This window comes from Moschus berezovskii, chromosome X (assembly GCF_049115385.1).
Source record: "Moschus berezovskii isolate FMDL1 chromosome X, NW_MosBer_1.0, whole genome shotgun sequence".
NCBI classification, from domain to species: Eukaryota; Metazoa; Chordata; class Mammalia; order Artiodactyla; family Moschidae; genus Moschus; species Moschus berezovskii.
In genome coordinates, this window is record NC_142488.1 from 40,459,381 (window position 1) to 40,479,407 (window position 20,027).

Sequence of the window (20,027 nt, forward strand, 5' to 3'; positions counted from 1 at the left end):
ATGTAACAATGGGGAGCAGGTAGTGAAAACCCACTGACAGTGTGTTCCTAAGACAATTCTCTAATGAAGTACCTTAGAAACTTTTTCAGTCTTAAAATTAGTTGATGCTCATCTTAAACCCTTGAAGATTATTACATAGGCTTCCCTGGTGGCTCAGTTGTTAAAGAATATGCCTGCAATGCAGGAGACCCGGGTTTGATCCCTGGGTCAGGAAGATCCCCTGGAGAAGGAAATGGCACCTTACTCCAGTATTCTTGCCTGGGAAATCCCATGGACAGAGGAACCTGGCAGGCTACAGTCTGTGGGGTTGCAAAAGTCAGACGCGACTTAGCAACTAAACCTAACTACATACTTACACTGATACTTTAAGTTTCTGGTTCCCAGTTATTTTTTCCATAAACAAATTCTATCAGTTTTCCATCTTCCAGGATTTCAGAATTTTTAGTTCACTTCCAGTTTCCTCTCTTGACTTCCTTTCTTGTGTTTCAATTTCACTGTTTTATGTTTTTAAAAAAATCACATTTTCCTGCCTTTGGGGACCTTGGCAGGACAGTGTCATGGATATTCTGCACTTGCCTCTTTAGATCCATGCTCCCTCTCTTCTGCTCTCTTCCCCAGGAACTGAGCTACGTGAGTTGCAACAATGTACCCAACAACAGCAAGCACTTGCAAGAGAACAGAGTGCCGGAAGAGAATGAGAGAGGTTAGGATATTTATACCCAGAGTTGCCTCCCTGTCAAGGTCAAAGTTTGGTAAGTTTCCATTCCTCTGCTGATAGCCCTGGCTCCTACCCGTTGATCCTCTCCTATAGCCACAGGTCTTTCCAGGTTCTGGTAACTGCTCCCTCCTCTTGCTTATTCAGCTCTGGGGATTATAGGAGTACTTGGAATGCTTCACCATTTCCTGTTGCATTCTCTTAATTCTGCCCAACCTTGTAAACAGTTCCTTAATTAAACTCTTTAAAATCCTGTGAATACCCTCTAATTCCTGTCAGCATCCAGACCCATTTAGGAGTGGAGGAAGAGGCTTGAATTAGAAGTCCAGTGAAAGAGATTAGGGATTCATTTGGGTAAAGAGGTCTTCAACACCTATTTTTGAACTTCAAATAGCCAATTCTTCCATTTGTCTTTTGTTGCAGCACAATTTAGAAGTTAAGACTCTGACCCTGGAGTCAGATTGCTTGGGTCTGAATACCATTACACAATTGCTAGCTGTTCATCCTTGAAATTTTACCTAACCATTTTGAATTTCAGTTTTTTTATTCATAAAATAGAGATCATAATAATATCTGCCTCACTGGGGCTGTTTTGAAGAATAAATGAGTTGGTGTAACTGCTCATAGTAGCTCAACAAGGACTACGTTATATGTTATATGTGTTACTAAGCTAAGGAATATGTTAGCTGCTACAATTATAGTGGTTATCAGTATTATTATCCTTTCTTCTTGTTCCTTTATCCAACATGTGAGAGGCAGCATGACTCAACACTACATTTAGAGCTAGAAAGACAACTTTACAACAAGCTGCTTCTCCAGTCCCCTGTGCAAGATTATTTAGCAGAACAAAGAGAAATTGAACACTTGAATCAATTCTGAAGTTCCCATATTATTTCCATTTTTTGGACCCAGTACATTAGTGCTCTTGTCAGAGTTCTTGTATCTTCTCGCCTCTTTCTCCTTTCCAACCCTCATAATTTAGAGGACTGAATCATGCTCTCCATCTTAGGAAAGTGAAACACTATTTCTGTTGCTGAAACTTGAGTGCATGGGTCAGGGAGTGTTTTAACCTCTGTCCTCTGGTGTCCTGCCTGTTTCCCAAGCCCATTCTCTCCTCAGTGTATTTGGTCTCATGTTGGACTTCCCAGGTAGCACTAGTGGTAAAGAATCTACCTGCATTGTAAGAGATGCAAGAGATGTGGGTTCGATCCCTGGGTCAGGAAGATCCCCTGAAGGAGGGCATGGCAACCCACTCCAGTATTCTTTCCTGGAGAATTCCATGGAAAGAGGAGCCTGGCAGGCTACAGTCCATGGGGTCACGAAGAGTCAGATATGACTGAGCATGCACATGTGTGCACACACGTGCACGCACGCACACACACACATGCTGATTGAGATGGAAAATGTAGAGGTTTTCCAGTTTTCAGATCTGTAGCTAACATACACTGGAGACTCTACAAACAAGAAATGATACAGTGTGATTCCTAGTTACTACTCAGTGATGTTAATGGAATAATCCTGCTTGTCATAGACAGGGTTCTTTTAGTTGTAAGAAATAGAAACCCACTCAAACTCGTTTATGCCAAAAAGAGGAATTTTTTATGAGACTACAAGGATAACCACAGAACAGAAATGCAGGGAGTGGAGCTAAGCCTCTTTGTGAGTTGGAACCATGAGTTAAAAGTTCAAACAGTAATTTGAGGTTGTCTGTCTGTCCTACTTTTTGATCTCTCCCACTGTGGCTTCCCCACTCTTGATTATTTGCAAGCGGGCTTCTCTGCATGAGTGGTAGGTAATGACTGCCCTGCTTTTTTTAACATTTGTCTGTTCTTTCTTCCAGTATCAAGAGACTAACGAGATATAAAGAATCTCACCTGTACATTCCAAGGAGAAAGACTGTGATTGGTCCAGCTTGGAGGCAGAGTCTGCTTTGGATCCAATCAGCTGTGAACTGAGACTCAGGGCTTCATAATACAGACGTTGTTGCCAGGGCCCCATCCCTATGGGTGACAAAAACAGTTCTCAGAAAAACAGGCTTATTTGGGGATAGATAGATATCCTTAAACGTGCTTTGTTTTCCTCTTTCCACTGTCTCTTCCTATTCTCCCATGGTAGAAATAAAATTTTTATTTGATTAAAAAAATAAGGAACCCTTTTCACTCTTTTAACAATTTTTCCATACAATTACCAGAGAAGGCAATGGCACCCCACTCCAGTACTCTTGCCTGGAAAATCCCATGGATGGAGGAGCCTGGTAGGCTGCAGTCCATGCAGTCATGAAGAGTCGAACACGACTGAGCGACTTAGCAGCAGCAGCAGCCATACAATTACATTAACTGAACTTGACTTAGAAATTAGATCTTAACTTATAAAAGACAAGGATCTTGGAAATTTCTATAACTAAAAATTCTATACATGAATGGTTCCTGGTAATTTAAAGCCAAATTTTTTGGTAATGAGTTTGGGCATTTAGCATATATTGATTGCAAATACCCTTATACTTTGTGAAGAGTCAAATTGTCTTTGTTTTTATTATCTCTCTGAAAGACCAGCTTCAGAGGATGTTTGGGGAATTATTTAATGTCCTGTGGTCTGAAGTGAAAGCCCAGGCTCCAATTTTGGATTATAGGTATATCCTTAGTCCAGGATATTGTAACCTATTAATATACAGATTGTAGTTTGTTCTTGTGAGTCAGCATCAGGAGTACATCCTGACCACAGGAATAGAATGAGAATTTCTCAGCATTCCTGGCAGTGGCAACAGCAGCAGCAAAGGAAAATGCTTAAACAATGCATTGAATGCTCAGCAGTATCTTACAGGTTTCACCCATCTCTGTGTGTGTGGGAGCAAATGGCTGATGGCCACTGAGTAGAATCTTGGTGATTCTGAGATTCATGTGTTGGTAAGGACCTTGGGAGAATGCTTGGAATAGTCTTGAGAGAAATGACACAGTTTTCCAGTTTGGCCCATTTTCACTTTATGTTTCTAAAGAACATTGTGCTTTTGTTATGTTGCTCAGTGTCAAGCCTGGAGCATCAATGCAGTCGTGGCAGGGTAATTTCTTCCAGATGACTGAAAACCAAGGCTTAGAGTATAGGGAGAACATGGGCTCCATTGCCTTACAGTAGTTGACTGGCTATCAGGGGCAGGCTGCTTAAACATTTTGGACAGAAAGACAAAGAAACTGATGAGAGCTCTCCATGGGGAACCTTTCAGTTTAGAAGTTTCTTGTTCATAAGGCTCATCTGTTGTCTAACAAATAACACCCAACAGCATTTAGATACTATGCACTCAATGGACATTTTTGTTTCTGTCTTTCATATTTGTTTTCATTGTTGAAATAGCAGGCTTTGAAAATATCATTAGTGTCAGAGACATTTACCTTGACCTTCACCATTGGTTACTGGTCACCCACAGGAGAAACAGACAGTACAGTGAGCAAGAGCTAAATCCAAAGCAGGATTTTAATTTATCATTTCTGGAACACAATATGGAATGGACACCATAGTAAGAGGTAGGAGTCAGTGTGATTACTGCTTAATGAGTTTAACCATATGTATCTTCTTAGTGGTCAAGCAAAAAAGTCATCACCCAGGACATTTAAAATAAGTCATAAATAAAAACAGTAAAGTCAAGAAATACTCTTTTCCTGGTAATTCTCCAACACTACCTTTTTTCTTCACCGTGGTTGAGTAGGGGAATGGTGTTTCTGAGATTGCTTTACTCATTCTTTAAATAAATGTTTATTGACAAGTCTGGTGGCTCAGACAGTAAAGAATCTGCGTGCAATGCAGGAGACCTGGGTTTGATCCCTGGGTCAGGAAGATCCCCTGGAGAAGGAAATGGCTACCCACTCTAGTATTCTTGCCTGGAGAATCCCATGGACAGAGGAGCCTGGCAGGGTACTGTCCATTAGGTCTCAAAGAGTCAGACATGACTGAGTGACTAACTTTCACTTTCTTTCATTTTCACTACACACAAAAGATTATCCTAGGCCTTATGTAAATGACAACAGAACATGGATAAATATGAAAAAGGGACAAACAGCACATGAAAAGTGGTGAGCACAGATTCTTATTTCTCCCTGCCTTTGCCTTGTGCTGATTCTTATTCTTCATTGATCTGAAAGGATATACTTGTGACAGCTTGTGACATGCCTCCTAATCCCCTTGTTATTTCTTTGGCAAAGAAGCTCTTAAAACTTGTACTGAGGGGAGAGTGGTGGGAGCCTCCTCACCAGGAACATTCCCCTGAGGCCTCAGGGTAACTGAATGAGAAGTACCACTTTAGTCCAGGAAGCATTTGAATTGATTTTCGTGTGCCTGCACCAACTTCAGTAATACACCATTCTCTAGAGTGCAGTCTTTTGGGAAACTCAACCATGGCGGTTGCCATGGTGGGCTGATCCCCCTTCAGGAATGAAGCTCTTACTCCCTCAGCTATTGGAAATTCTGCCTATAGGACAATCTTCAGCTGTCTCTCTGGAGATTGCCTCCAACTGAAGAAAACTGCCTTGTTCAAGATCTTCTCTCCCTCCACATGTAGTCTGAAGGTTCAGCCCCCCTCGTCCTAACGTGAGACAGCATGGAAGGCTACCCCAGCTCCACAGATACCTGTGGGACTGGCTGAACCTTTGATGGACTGGCAGCACAGCCCAGTTTCTCCTTCTGCCTGACTCCAGATTTCTTCCTCTCCCTTTCACAAGATGAACTACTAAAATACTCCATAATAAAGGTCTTTGCATGCTAATTTCTGTCTCAAATTCTGTGCTCTGGAAACCCAAACTGTGACATTAATACTTCTGCACATAACTTGAACTTAGAAGTAGGTAGGAAATGAACACGAGAAACTTGATACCTTGATATCATGAGTAACATGATAATTACTATCATGAATCTCTTACATAAAAAACTTGAGGACCATGTAGGACAAAACAGGGAAAGAGATAGGTGAGCAAAGTATTTTTTGTTCCTGTGTGCCCTTGGTGAGTACCTGTGTTATACAACTGAGTATATTCAAGGCTGTGTGTCCTGGGGTGGTAGCTGACCATTGCTAATGACTTCCTCTCCACAGTGGAATGACCGTTGGCAGAGAGAGATGGAGGTAGGGGTGGGCGTGAATATAGAACTTTGCTGGATTCATGTCTGTAGCTGCTTGCAAGCAGAGATACTCCAAAAGCCCTATGGCTATGTGGACCCTGTGTATGCCTTTCTGGCTGGTGTATTTGTTAGTTTTGAGCATTGCACATGTGTTCTGGTGTCCTTGGCAGATGGCATTGGGAAATGCTCATCAAACCTCTGGTTTATTTGAGAGGATAAAGGGTTCCTAAATGGAATGGAGGAAAAATTGAAGGGAAATAACTGCTTCTAAAATGTTTAAGGGTCAGAGAATGTAGGAAAAATCTAAGTTAACCCAATAATGTGTGTAGACACCTACTACGTTAGTAGCTGCTTCAAGGCCAATATAAAAAATATAGATGATGGAATATGGGGAGCAAAGTTGAGCACATGTTATGTTGAAGGAGAACACGCTATTGAAAAAGTAAGAGTCATCTCCGATTTACTTATCTCCATCACTAGTGCTTAGCATAGTGTCTGGTACATAGCTGGTGCTCATTACATGTTTGCAGCATGAGTGAATAAATAAATTCATGGAGGTAATGGGTGAGTTTAAGTATATTAGGACAACAGGGGAAGAAAAGAACATACAGTTGGGGTTGATTTAGGAAGGATTCATGGACTTTTGAGATAGGCATAGGTGGGAGTGAAAATTTTGGAATGTAGACAACAGTGTAGTAGGCAGAAAGATCTATAAGGGTAAAGGAAAAGAGACTGGATTTTGAGGTTGGAAACAGAGAAGGTCATGAGAACAAGTTCTGAGTTGGTGACCAAGGAAAGAGAAGAAGCTAAAGGTAAAGTGGGATCAGTTAATGGGAGGCCTTGAGGGCTCCATCTGGCTTTGATCCAATGATCAGTGAGAAACCATCTGGGACTCTTAAAGAAAGGACAGAAACTGGTGTTTTGCAAAAGTGTGTTCACTTGCTCAGTTGTGTCCGACTCTTTGTGACTCCATGGACTGTATCCCACCAGGCCCCTCTGTCCATGAAATTTTCCAGGCAAGAATACTGAAGTGGGTTGCCATTTCCTACTCTAGGGGATTCCCAACCCAGGGATTGAACCCCCATCTCTTGAGTCTTTTGCATCGGCAGGTGGGTTCTTTACCACTGTGCCACCTGGGAAACCCCATAAGTAGGAATCTTTCTCTCGCTTTACACAATTTGTGTCTTCTCCTTACAATTCTTATCACCAGCACTGTTATCACCTTCAATCAATATTGAATACTAAAATTAGAAATAACAATAGCCACATTTTCTATTAAATCTGACCAATTGGCCACATGCATTTATCTTGTCTTCTTCCCAACACCAAAATTAAGGCAATGGAATAAAAATATATAAACTCATGGCAATGACAAGAATGATAGAGAGGGCTGAGAGCAGGTGAACTATTTCAACAAGTTTCTGGAAGACAGAAAATATATGTAAGAGTTTGCACTAATGAATCAGGCAAAAGATGCCATAGCTCATACTATGCACGAAGGGGTTACTGTTAAGGAGGGCACAGCCTGTCCTGGAGAACTACAGCTATAATGAGGGCTATGGGAGAGATGCTTTCCAGGTGGTACAAGTGGTAAAGAACCCACCTGCCAGTGGTGGAGACATAAGAGATGTGAGTTCAATCCCTGGGTTGGGAAGATTTTCTGGAGGAGGGCAGGGCAACCCACTCCAGTATTCTTGCCTGGAGGATCCCATGGATAGAGGAGCCTGGCGGGTTACAGTCCATGGGGTCACAAAGAGTTGGATATGAGCAGCGACTTAGCACAAAAGCAGAGGTGTGAAGGATTAATTTCTATGAAACACAGAACTCACCCATCCCCTTTGAATGTAGCACTCACCGGATGTATTTCATGCAAGCAAAATGAGAGAATTCGTCTCAAAATAAATTAAATGCCCCCATATAAAAAAATTTCTACATTCTGGCATTTAATTGCTACAGAGTATAATGGCAGAGGGTGTAGGTAAACAACATAGAAATGTGTAGACAGCCCCCTTTCTTTATCTCTTCCCCTCACCTCCAGTGGGCATTTAAGGAAAAACTCCAATATGAAAAGGCACTTAGAAAAATAAATAGAAAAAGAAAGCAGTTCCAGAGATGAGAGATAATTTGAGCAAAATAAAGAGAGTTTGAAAGTTAGAAGAAATAAAATAAATATTGTATTAAGGAAACAAGTATGGGATACTACGACAAGGGAAAAGTCTGAAAAAAATGCCCCCTCTTCCTCCCCCTCCTTCTTCTCCTCCCTGCTTCTCCCTCCCTCATCCCTCTCCCTCCTCTCCTTTAAAAAGAAGTTTTAAATATCATTGCTAAAATAAAAATATGTGGAAAAGAATTGGAAGATAAGGTAAAGGAAATCTTCCAAAAAATAGTACAAAAAGATGGTATATCTGTCAGGGTTCTACCAGAGAAAAACAAAACCTTGACATATGTATTTATATGAAGAAATTGGCTTATGTGGTCTATGAAGGCTGATTAGGCAAGTTCAAGATCATTAGAAAGGGTAGCCTGGAACTCTTGGAGAGGAACTGATGCTGCCATCCACAAGTGGAATTTCTTATTCCTCAGGGAAGCCCCAGGTTTGCTTTTAAAAAGCCTTTCAACTGATTTTGTCAGGCCTACCCAGATTATGGAGGATACTTTAAGTCATTTGATTGTAACTGTTAACTACATCTACAAAATACATTCACATTCAAAATACATTCAATATATTGCGTTTGATCGAGTAACTGGGTACTGTAGCTTAGCCAAGTAGATACACAAAATTGATCATCACAGATGAAAACAACAAGAGATAAGAAGATTCATTCAGGTGGTCTAACATGTGACTAATTAGGGATTCCAGAAAGGGAGACTAGACAAAATGAGAGGGGGAAGTTTTCAACAATATGGAAAGGAAAACCAATTCCAATACAAAAAATCAGGAATATGAGCATCCACACCGAAATGGCCTATTGCATGTCCAATTTAAGGAATAAACAAAAAAGCAGAACCACTACTCTCAACACAGGTGAGTATGTGAGATACCTGTCAAGATGCTGGAGAGAGCCCTCCTACACTGAGAGGGAGATCAGATTAGAATGACCCTGGCTTCTTAAAATTTAATGTACACACGAATCAACAAAATCACCTGGGGATCTTGTTAAAATACACATGCTGATTCAGCAGCTCTGGGGCCTGAGGGTGTGCATGTCTAACAAGCTCCCAAGTGATTCTCTAGCTGCTGGCCCTAGGACCCCACTTTGAAGATCAAGGAGATTGACCATCTCTGAGGTCTATTTCAGCTCTGCCATTCCATCTTAGTCATGGCATGTGGAGCCTGGTTCCCTGATCAAGGATTGAACCTGGCCCCCTGCATTAGGAGCTAGGAGTCTTAGCCACTGAACCACTAGGGAAGTCCCTACCATTCCATCTTATACCTGACCAAACTGCTAGGAATCCCAGCTACATCTCATCTGACATTAGTAATGAAACATCTGGAGAAGGGAGTGGCTGCCCACTCCAGTATTCTTGCCTGAAGAATTTCATAGACAGAAGAGCCTGGCAGGCTACAGTCCATGGGGTTGCAAAGAGTTAGACATGACTGAGTGACTAACACTTTCAATGGAACTCATAAAGTTTGAGTTCTCTCTGGAGGTCTTGGCAATGCAAGTTACAATGTAACAGAAAAGAAAATGGCTTTTCTCTTATGCAGGATAACATTGGTAGAATTAAGAAACATATTGACCAAGTATGGAACATAAAATAAGACCAAAATACTATAGAATTCTTGTCTATCCCATGGAAATTGATTAATTTCTGGGGACTTTTTATTTGACTTATATTTAAGTGTCATTTGTGAATAAATGGTATATAAAATACCATTTTAGAAACTTGGAAACTGGGCCAGGAGCAAGAGAAATAATTCTAAAGCACCATGATCCTTTTTATCTCAGCCATTGATTCACAACTTCAGAAGGTCAAGAGTATAAAGCTATGTATTTCCAGGTTGGAATAATTGTATCATCAGTGTTTTTATTAATTTTATTGTTATTTTAACTCAGAGTAATTCATGAAAGTGATTTTAAAAGTCAATTTGTACAGAAAAGTATGTGTAATATTCAGTTGTCTTGGATATCACCTTTGCCCGATTGCATCTACTTTTAAATTACTTCCCTCCCCCTTTTTTGTAGCTATTGCTATATTTCTAAATACAATATAGAATTCTATTATTTCTTGATGTATTAATTATATACATTCTATATTGACTCCCTGCTATGGGAAATGAGAATTTCACTCACTTATGTGTTTCTTCTCTTCTCAGCTGACCAATAAATTCACATCTCTATTTTGGTTTCACTATTTGTTACCTCTGTAGCTTTATTATATATTATATATATATATATATCTGTATTATAATATACTTTAATTTCTATTTTATCAACTAGAGATGAGGATCTTAGAAACCCTACCCTTTCTCAACCCTTCTCCCACATGTCTACCTCCTAACTTTTGCCACCATACACTTACTCTTGCTTTTGAAGGTTAACAACAATAAATACAAAATTCAAATAAATAAATTCTTCCTTTTTCTATGGGTCAAGTCTACAATTGGAAAATCAAAAACATTTGCATGATTGAGGCTACATAAATATTGCTTGGGCTTCCCTGGTGGTTCAATGGTAAAGGCTCCGCCTGTCAAGCAGGAGACACAGGTTTGATCCCTGGGTTGAGAAGATCCCTTGGAGAAAGAAATGGCAACCCACTCCAGTACTCCTGTCTGGGAAATCTCATGGAGAGAGGAGCCTGGTGGGCTATAGTCCATGGGGTCACAAAGAGTTGTACATGACTTAGCGACTAAACAACAACAACAAAAATATTGCTCACTGTCAGTGAAGTAGTACTGTACTATTACATTCCTTTCTTCATAATTTATTTCTTGAAATTTCTATTGTTTTTCTATTGCAGTAATACATTAGGCCCTTGACTTGCAGAGGTATTCTTAGTTGAAGGATGCTTATTTCATTAGTTAAAAGTTTCAGAAAATTTCCAGGTCTCCTTTTTGTTCCTTAACATGCTTTTTGGTCCTGTTTTAATTTTATTTTGGCTTGGATTCATCCTTATTTCTGGTTTTTAGTGAAGGCTGAGCTCAGATTTCTCCAGGATACAGAAAGAGAAGGGATGTCTGGCTTTCCAAACCCTGCTCTGGAGTAAAAGACCAATGAGCTTCCCCAGTGGCTCAGATGGTAAAGAATCTGCCTACAATGTGGGAGACCCTGGTTCAATCCGCGGGTCAAGAAGGGCATAGCAACCCACTCTAGTATTCTTGCCTGGAGAAGTCCATGCATAGAGAAGCCTGGTGGGCTACACCCCATGGGTTTGCAAAGAGTTGGATATGACTGAGCAACTGACAGAAGAGCAACAACTAAATTATTATCTGAATGCTGAAAGGTCAAGATTTCCTTCTCTTACATCAGTATTTTTTAAACGATAGGTTGCTACTCAGTTGTTGATCATGGAATCGATTTACTGAGTCAAAATCAACATTTTAAAGCCATGAAGTAGAATAGAGTAGGCAGATTTCATTTCCCATAGTATTTGTTGTTGTTTAGCTGCTCCAGTTGTGTCTGAATCTTTTGCGACCCCATGGACTATAGCCCGCCAGTCTCCTCTGTCCATGGGATTTCCCAGGCAAGAATACTGGAGTGGGTTGCTATTTCCTTCTCCAGGGGAGCTTTCTGACCCAGGGATTGAACCCGTGTCTCCTGCATCGCCTGTATTGGCTGGCAGATTGTTTACCACTAGCACCACCTGGGATGCCCATGAATATATTATGCCACTTACAAAATAAATAATATTACAGTACCAAAAAAAAAAACCCAAAGGTACCAGTTTGATAAATTTTAATTACATTACTGTCATTTTTTAAAAGCAACAAATAAAAACCAACAGAAAAAGAAAAACACATGAGGAAACATTTCCAAGAGGATGACTGCCACTAAGTTCAGAGATTTCATCCCTGGAATGACAAAATTGAAGTAGCTCAATTTCTGTTCCTTTGTCTTTAGAATCGTTTGGCTCTCATTGTTTAGTTTGGATCTACTGTTTCAATGTGGGGCTGTGCAGTGCCCTGGGGGTTGGAGACAGAAACTGCATTCAGAGTGAGCGGAGTCTTTTGGAATTAGATTTTCTCTAGAAATAAACTATGTAGCTGGATTTGTGTGTGTCACAGGCTGGCGCTGGGACTGAGAGTTCTGCGAATTCATTTCTTCATAGAATACCATGCTGATTGAAGGATAATCACTAAAAATTGCTGTCTTGAAGTTTACATACATAGTATAGTATTAAAACTTGAAAGGAACAAAAACAACCAGAGAGTTTTTGGAGGAGGACTATTTTGTCACTGACTGGTGAAGCATTGCCAATGCCAAAGCATGCCAAAGCGGACCAGCTTAGCTGGCATTATTATTGTTTTCCAATTATCTGCACACAATACAACGCTTTATTGCCTACACCTGGGTCTGACCTTGCCCACTGCTCCACCTGTGGATCATCAAATTTCGGGAAAAAAAACTACTCCCATTCTTTCACAAGTTCTTTTTGATCATTTGTTTAGAGCCCTTGAATAGTATTAGGGAAATAAGGCTGTGACCCACAGCACAGTGATTCTTACTCACAGTTAGTCCCTCATTTCCCTCATTTTGCTGGGCCCTAAGCCAGGGTGTAGGTTTATAGGCTTTTTGTGGTTCAAAGGGAGTGCTCCCACCATGTCGTGTGTGTGTGTGTGTGTGTGTGTGTGAGTGAGTGTATGTGTGCGTGTATGTATGTGCATGTGCTTGTGTTGAGGGGACCACAGGGGAAGGAGGATGGGTGTTAAGTGGAATGAGGAAAACACAGGAAAATAGATTTGGCTACACAGTGTTAAGGTATAAGTGTAATGCCAAACAGAATAAAAGCCCTGAATATTTTGTAATACTCCTAAGATAAATTAAAGTATCATCAGAACCTTGGAGTTCTTTTGGCTAACATACTTGCAATTCACATGGCCTCCTCAGGCACTATCTCCGTGCTTTTCACTCCCATCCCCAGTTGTTTTTCTCTCTTACAAAAGACAACTCCAAATAAACTCTCCTCGGATTCTCTAAGCCATAATTCCCTTTGGTCCACCCTTGCTTTTATTTTTCTTCCCTTTTCAAATAGGAGAACATTTGAGGCTGACTCAATCTGCCTCCAGCATTATAAATGTGCCTCCCCAGCTTACATTCTCGCCTGCCTCAGTGGCAAAGGTTTCCTTGTTTTGTGCACATGCAGCTGAGCACATTAAGTCCACCCAGCCTAGCCTGGCACTCAGAGCCCAATGGAGGCATTTCTTCTAAAGGGAACATGAGGCTGAACATGAAGGAACAGTTGGATGCCAATGAAGTCTTTTAAAACAGTGACAACAGTGACTCTCTGGCTTTCAACAGCCTTATCTTTTGAGCTCACCGTCCATTTCATTACTCCTCTTGTTTTAGACACACTTGTGGTCTTCAATGTGCCCTGGACCATCTTTTGGCTTTACTGCCAGCCTGGCCTATGCTTCCCCTTCATCTTCAAGTGGGGAAGAAGACTCGCTCATCTTTCAGGTTTTAGCTTGGGGCCTGGGCCTTCAATATAGTCTAGTACTCCAGCCGAAAGTTCTTAGTCCTTCCTCTAAGCCTCTTACTCCCTTGTTGCCCATGTGACTTGCATAGCTTGCTGCTCTGCGCTGTAGATATCCACTTGGGGGTCTTATGCAGCCAATGGCCTATAAGCTATTTAAGGGCAGAGTCTATATGTGTTGAACAATTTGTGTCTACTAGAGTGTGTAGCACGTATTCTTGACCATGATGTGTTCATAGTAAATTTGCCTACTGAATCAAAGGCTAAAGATAGAAGGCATTAGAGAGTCATAAAATAGACTCCTGGATTAATTTGAATATGAGTAGACTCACTGGAAAAGACTCTGATGCTGGGAAAGGTTGGGGGCGGGAGGAGAATGGGACAACCGAGAATGAGATGGCTGGATGGCATCACCGACTCTGTGGACATGAGTTTGAGTGAACTCCGGGAGTTGGTGATGGACAGGGAGGCCTGGCGTGCTGCGATTCATGGGGTCGCGGAGAGTTGGACACGACTGAGCGACTGAACTGAACTGAACTGAACTGATGCATGTAAAGTTTTCATCCATGATTTCAATATAAAGCAAAACCTTTCAAAACAACATGAAAAAGACAAACATTCTAACAGATAATTTGGAAATGAAGTGAATGTTTTTTTTCACATGCTTGTTAGAAACTTCTGTTTTTTGTTTTGTGAACTGTTTATTGACTGTCAATAGCAATCAGGGAAATACAGATGGACATAATAGCAAGAAATCGCCTTTTAGAAGTAGAGTCATGAATGTAGAGAACAAAGTTAGCGTTACCAGGAGTTAAGGGAGGGTAGGAATAAATTGGGAGATTGAGATTGACATATACACAGTAGTATATATAAAATATTAATAGATAACTAATAAGAAACTGCTGTGTAAGCACAGGGAACTGTACTCAATACTCTGTAATAGCCTATATGGGAAAAGAATGTACAAAAAGAGTGGATAAATGTACTTGTATAAGAGATTCATTTTGTTATACACCTGAAACTAACACAACATTGTAAATCAACTATACTCCAATATAAAATAAAATAAACACAGAGAAGTCACACACACACACACACACACACACACAGAGAGAGAGAGAGAAACTACTTTTTGGCCTCTTGAAGTTTCAAAGATTTTTTTTTAATTTATTTTAATTGGAAGCTAATTACTTTACATTATTGTATTGGTTTTGCCATACATTGACATGAATCCACCCCAGGTGTACACAAGTTCCCCATCTTGAACCCCCCTCCCACCTCCCTCCCCGTATCATCCCTCTGGGTCATCCCAGTTCACCAGCCCCGAGCATCCTGTATCATGCTTCGAACCTGGACTGGCGATTCATTTCACTTATGATAATATACATGTTTCAATGCCATTCTCCCAAATCATCCCACCCTCGCCCTCTCCCACAGAGTCCAAAAGACTTATATACATCTGTGTCTCTTTTGCTGTCTCATATACAGGGTTATCATTATCATCTTTCTAAATTCCATATATATGCGTTAGTATACTGTATTGGTGTTTTTCTTTCTGGCTTACTTCACTCTGTATAATAGGCTCCAGTTTCATCCACCTCATTAACACTGATTCAAATGTATTCTTTTTAATTGCTGAGTAATATTCCATTGTGTATATGTACCAAAGCTTTCTTATCCATTTGTCTGCAGATGGACATCTAGATTGCTTCCATGTCCTGGCTATTATAAACAGTGCTGCAATGAACATTGGAGTACACGTGTCTCTTTCAATTCTGTGGCAAAGGTTTTTTTAAAATGTATAATACCGACTGTTGGGAAGGGTTTCACATGGTGCCTCATACTCTGCTGGGAAAATGTAAGGGGAGAAAACCTTTGTGAATGGCAGTTTGCGTCGAGACTTAAAATGTGCATATTATACAACTACTTGAGAAAAACTGTTTGACAGTATCTACTGAAGCTGAACATATGCCGTCTTTACAACCTAGTAATTCCACTCCTAGGTACATATCCAACAGAAATGTGTACATATGTTCACCAAAAGACATGTACTAGAATGTTCATAGCAGTACTATTCATAATAGCCTTAAATTGAAAAGAACTCAAATGCCCATCAACAGTAGAATGGATAATGAATTCGGCATATGCACACAATGGAATACCATTCAGCAAATGAGAATGAACAAATGATTGCTACACTCAACCACGTGGATGAATTCCACTAATGACATATTTTGAGTGAAAGGAGCCAGATAAAAAGAGCACATACTGTACAAATGATTCTATTTATAATAAGTTGAAAAACTGGTAAAATTCATTTGTTGTGTTTAAGGTAAGAATCATGTGTGCTAAGTGACTTCAGTCATGTCTGACTCTGCAGTCCTATGGACTGTACCAGGTTCCTCTGTCTATGAGATTTCCCAGGCAAGAATACTGGAGTGGATTGCCATGCTCTCCTCCAGGGGATCTTACTGACCCAGGGATCAAACTGGGGTCTCCTGCATCTCCTGCATTAGCAGGTGGGTTCTTTACCACTAGCGTCACCTGGGAAGCCCAAAGATCAGTGTAGCTGTTACCTTTATGGCATTTAGGGATTGGGAGGGTGACATCTGGGAGGTTGGTAATATTTTTGACCTCAGTATTGATTCCATGGATGTGTTCACTCGATTAAAAGCTCATCAACTGTTAACATTTATGATTCGTGAACTTTCGGGGATGGATGGCATCCTTTAATAAAAATTATTTAAAGTCTGTATGCTCTTTCAGCTAGTAATTTCACAACTAGCGTTTTATCCTGGTGAAATAATTATGGATGTTCCACCACCCCACCCAACCTCCCCCACCCCCTGCAAATTTATCCGCAAGACTTTTCATTCAAAGTGTTACTATGAACAGTGAGAAATTGAAAGTTATAGAAGTGTCAGATGGTAGTGAAGTGGTCAAATACATTATAATAGGATATTTACAACCCTGAAAAGTCATGTTTATGAGGAATATATAATGATGTGGAAACATATGATTCAAGTAAAATGAAAAAAGCAGGATGCTAAACTGTATACAGAGAATTATCATAAGTTCATTAAAAAATATATCCATAGTCAATGCCCACACTGCTTACTTTGGAGTGATAGATTTTTTTAGGTGGTCTTGTTTTCTTCTTTATACTTTAATTCATATTCTAAATTATAAGCAATTATTACATTATTACTTTATAATCATAAAATGTGTTTAAGAATTCTATAAATGCATCATCCAAAGAGGATTCTGCCATCTTCAGTCCATGTTTTTTTAAAGCCTATGAAAGCAGAAAAGTCAAACAGGCAAACTCTATTCTCTTTACCTTGGCATTCAAACCACTTTTCTAGGCCTACTGACTCCAATATAAGTATCTGAAACCCATGGAAAACCCATGGAAAACCTTACAAATCCTAGAGGGAATTAAAGAAATGAGTGACTTAACCTCATTTCTTAATAGTGAATGTGGACTGGTGGTAGAATACAGGAACTTCAGGAGACAGGAAGCCATAAGAGAGGAATATGGTAATTTTCCTTTCCCAGGCTTGTAGTGAAGTTAGCTGTGTGAGTTGCCCGTGTTCTCTTTTTTGTCCTTGAAACTCCACATTTGGATAGTGACAGTGGAGGATAAACCCTGGGCAATTTTTCTGTTTGTGATACTGGATGATAAACAACCTTGTACCTGCACTGGGGGAGAAGGCCTGGTTTGGATTACATCATTGAAGTCAGAGGCAAAGAAAGGGACTCTGGCACCAAGAGTCCAGACTTGCACTCGGGCACCAAGGCTTTATCAATTGAAGCAAAAAATTCTAAGTGAAGTAAGTCAGACAGGGAAAGACAAATATGATATTGCATATATATGGAATCTAAAAAAAAATAGTGCAAATGAACTTATTTACAAATCAGAAATAGAGTCACAGATGTAGAAAACAGACTTATGGTTACCAGTGGGGAAAGGAGAGAGGGGTAAATTAGGATTGACATGTACACACTAGTGTGTAGTATTAGTCACTCAGTCGTGTCCGACTCTTTGTGACCCCATGGACTGTAGCCCAACAGGCTCCTCTGTCCATGGGATTCTCCAGGCAAGAATACTGGAGTGGGTTGCCATTGCCTTCTTCGACTATATAGCACAGGGGACTATATTCAGCACTCTGTAATGATCTATATGGGAAAATAATCTAAAAAAGGTTGGCTTTGCTGTACCTTGAAACTAACACAATATTGTAAATCAACCGTACTTCAATAAAATTCCATTTGTTAACTGTGATAAACACAGTTCATCTTAGGTATTTTATAACTCACAAGGCATCTTTAAACCCAGTATATGGAAATGTATCATAATTTGCAAGGCAGCACACCATACCTAACAGTTTGTTGTATGGTCAATGGGACACTATAGTTAATGATTTGCAAAATGTCCAGAAGGTTTATCCAGGTCACAGGTCCTTTAGCTGAATGGAAGTTCTCAGCCAAAAGTGTCATAAAATGTGAAAATTATTCCTGTTCCAGTGCCTAACATCTATGATTTTGTTCATTGTAAACATAATATTAAATATAATGTGAAAGACAGCTATACGAGGTGGTGCCTCAAGAATTCAGTAAGTAGGTAAAATCTAACCCATATCGTATATGGGATGGTTAGATTACTGCATTAAAGAAGCAACTGGAGACTTGTCTGGAGGAAATAAAAGCCCTTCCATTTGACATCAGTCTGCGTGCAAATTATATAAACCCACTGTGGCAGGAATACAAAAAGTTATTGAGGCCTGATGTCATCAAATGATATACCATTCCACTACCTTAGAGACCATATAGGTTGTGTGGCCACTGTATTCCTCATTTGCACATAGTTGACATGCAGTTTAGTTTAGTATTAGTTTTCTATAACTGCTATAACAAATTGTTATACACTTGGTATTTTAAAACTACTGAAATTCATTCTTTGACAGTTCTGAAAGCCAGCAATCTGAAATTCGTATTACTGTGATGAAATCAAGGTGTATATCAAATCAGGACTTCATTCCCTTCAGGGAGCATCCATTCCTTGTCTCTTCTGGCTCATGGTAGCTGCCTGCGTTCCTTGGCTCTTGCTTACATCACTCAAACCTTAAAGGTTCAAGTCTTTCTCTACTCCATCCTCACATGGCCTCCTCTGTTTTTGTGTAGTCAAATTTCTCTCCTTGTGATTGCATTTAGAGCCCACTTGGATAAATCCAGGATAATCTTGCCATCTCAAAATGCAAATACCCTTTTCTCAAATAAAGTAACATTTACACATTCTAGTGATTAAGACAGGTTATTTTTGAGTGTTGTTATTCAGCTTGCTCGGAGAAGGCAATGGCAACCCACTCCAGTACTCTTGCCTGGAAAATCCTATGGACGGAGGAGCCTGGCAGGCTGCAGTCCATGGGGTCGCGAAGAGTCGGACACGACTGAGCGACTTCATTTTCATTTTTCACTTTCACTTTTCACTTTCACGCATTGGAGAAGGAAATGGCAACCTACTCCAGTGTTCTTGCCTGGAGAATCCCAGGGATGGGGGAGCCTGGTTGGCTGCCGTCTGAAGTGACTTAGCAGCAGCAGCAGCAGCATTCAGCTTACTAAGGTGTTTAATAAATATTTGTTGAATGGCTGTTTGTTTTACCAATACTGAAGGATTTTTTCAATCCATCTAGAAGTTTTATTTCTCATTGCAAATTAGCAAGTTTGCACTCTGAATTTACATGTAAATCCCTAACGAGCTTTGTTAATTGGAGGCAGCAACCAGCATAAAACCATCTTGAAGACATCAAGAAGGCTGAGTTTGCTGGGGAACACCCCAGGACAGTGGAGATTTCTAAAGTGACTTGCAAGCACCAGCCACATTTTTTTTAAAGAAAAGGTTTCCCAGACAGAAAGTTCTACAGTTTCATTTTGAAAAAGAGTTAAAATAAGTCATTTGATAAAATGCTTTAGAGAAACTTTGCTGCTGGCTCAGCCTTGCTCAAAAAAATAATTACAAATGGATTAAAAAAAACTCACAGCAAAATAAAAATACACGTGAGTTCTTTTTCTTTCTTCTTTCTGTAGGTTGGTGTGGTTAAACTTCCAGCCCTTTGTATGTGAAAGGAAGCTGAAGGGGTGGGTAACATTGCTATACTCCATGTCTTTCTTCTTTCAAGCATGGAAAAGGTGACTGGGCAATTCCACCCCAGCAAGCCTCCCTTTTCTTCCTCAGCTAATAAGCCCACTGGGTGAGTGACTCCCAGTTGGCTCAGACGGTAAAGAATCCACCTGCCATGCAGGAGACCTGAGTTCGATCCCTGGGTCAGGAAGAATTCCTGGAAGAGGAAATGGCTACCCATTCCAGTATTCTTGCCTGGAAAATCCCATGGACAGAGAAGCCTGGCAGACTACAGTCCACAGAGTCACAAAGAGTTGGACATGACTGAGTGACTAACATTTTTACTTTTCACTTTCACCACTAATACCTTGGATTTTATTGAAGGACTTTCTTTGAGGGCTCAGAAACACTTGCACAAATATACATGTTAACCTCTCTATAATCCTTCAAAATGGC